The sequence below is a fragment of the Rattus rattus genome, chromosome X (genome assembly GCF_011064425.1).
Source record: "Rattus rattus isolate New Zealand chromosome X, Rrattus_CSIRO_v1, whole genome shotgun sequence".
NCBI lineage: Eukaryota > Metazoa > Chordata > Mammalia > Rodentia > Muridae > Rattus > Rattus rattus.
Window position 1 is genome coordinate 63,482,521 of NC_046172.1, and position 2,340 is coordinate 63,484,860.

Consider the following 2,340-nt stretch of genomic DNA (forward strand, 5'->3'; position numbering starts at 1 on the left):
AGGGGAAGCCCTGGGTCCTGCTAAGACTGAACCCCTAGTGAACTAGACTGTTGGGGAGAGGGCAGCAATGGGGGGAGGGGTGGGAGGGGAACACCCATAAGGAAGGGGAGGGGGGAGGGGGATGTTTGCCCGGAAACCGGGAAAGGGAATAACATTCGAAATGTATATAAGAAATACTCAAGTTAATAAAAAAAAAATTCTAGGTATGGTGTCTTGAATAAAAAAAGATCTCTAGACTCAGGAATATCATAGTTCTTGGTCCCTAGTTGGGGGTGCTATTTGAAGAAGTTATGAGAAGGGGCAGCCTTGCTGGAAAAAGTATAAAACGAGGAGCTGGATTGAGAGTTTCAAGTCTCACCTCATTTCCTGTTCACTTTCTGATTTCTACTTGCAGTTAAAGATGTGATTGCTAAGCTTCTTGCTCTTCCTCCCAGACCTGCAGCTCACTGCCATGTCTCTTCTACACCCTATTGGATTCTTGTCGATTTGGAATCACGAATACAAATTAACTCTCCCTTCTCTAAATGTCCTTTGGTCATGGCATTTTATCACAGAAATATAAAATTATCTAATGTAATAACTGGTACTAAGGTTGTAGTGTTGTGAAGAACCTATATTATTTTTTACAGGAAAGTCAAAGACTGGAACTTTGGGCTGACACTGTAAGCAAAGCTAAATGGGCTGACCTAGGAGGAGCCTGGGAGGCAGTAGTGCCTAAAGCACAGGAGAGACTTGGCTCAAGAGCTTTCAGAGGATGTAAGTACCTGGATTTATCAGCAACTGGGCTAGATGCTATTTCTGTGATATTTTGGGAAAGTAACTGGATACTTTCTTTTCCAGTTCTCAGAGCTTGCCTGATCTTAAATGTAAAAGCAGTTGTTGTTAGAGAAATTTTCAAGACAATATTATTTTAACTCTGTGGCATGGTAATCGCTGATAAAACTAATGCAGACATATAATGAAAACAAGAAAGTGGAGCATAAAGAAATACAAAATATATGGTTTGGGGAGAAGAAGATCACTAGGAAGCTTAATGTTACAGTGAAGTTAAAATGCTGGAGAAGAGACTATAATTCTCTTTATAGGAATTTAATACTATCAAAGAATGGCTTGTCCTGCAAGACACCAGAGAGTGGGTATCAAGTAATTCCTGATAGGGAAATTTTCAAATTTTCTTTTACCATTGACTGTATTAGTAACATAGCATTTAATCAATGGCTTCCATTATGTTGGAAAAAAATTTTTTCTTGTTGTTGTTATTTCTAATTTGTCGAGTTAATTTTGTTAATTAAAGCAGAGTATCCAATCAATAAAAAAATTTAATCTGAATCAATTGGGGGTAATCACATGGTCTAGTCTTCCCTTTCAATAGTATCATGTATTGTTATTTATATTTATTATGATCAGCTATTCTTATATTCATAGAATAAATTTTAATGCTCCATGTTGCAGATCCCTGTAGCTTTATTTGGGTTGAATTCTCTACTATGTTATGAAGGATATTTTTGCGTATATTCTTAGGGATATTGGCTTGCAGTTCACTTTTCTAGGATTATTTTGGCATTGGTATGAATGGGAGCTAATTTAGGATGTGCTTCTATTTCTATTCTATATGTCACAAAACTCCACTTTAATATGCATTTTTATGTTTCTTATGTTATTTTTGGCATTGATCTGATTTTTTAACTCCTTATGTTATAAATGACTTAGAACATTATGTTTTTTATAGGGATTTATAGCCATATATTTCCGCTAAGAATTGATTTATGCTGAATGATATTAGTTTGGTAAGGATAATTTCATTTATACTAATCGGAAAGCATTTTGTGATCATATAATGTTTATAGTACTCAAAATTCTAGCCAGGGCTATTAGACTATAAAAGGAGATCAAGAGGATACATATTGGGAAGAAGGAAATGAAGATATCATTATTTGTGGATGATATGATAGTATACATAAGTGACCCAAAATGCTACCAGAGAACTCCTACAGCTAATAAACAACTTCAGCAAACTAGGTGAATATAAAATTAACTATAACAAACCATTTATCCTCTTCTCAGAGGATAAATGGGCTGAGAAAGAAATGAGGGAAATGACACCTTTCATAATAGTTACAAATAATATAAAATGTCTTGGTGTAATTCTAACCAAGCAAGTGAAAGATCTGTATGTCAAAAACTTCAAATCTCTGAACAAAGCAATCAAATAAGATCTCAGAAGATGGAAAGATCTCCCATGCTCATGGATTGGCAGGATTAATGTAATAAAAATGACCATCTTACAAAAAGCAATCTACAGATTCAAAGAAATATCCCTCAAAATTCCAATTCAATTCT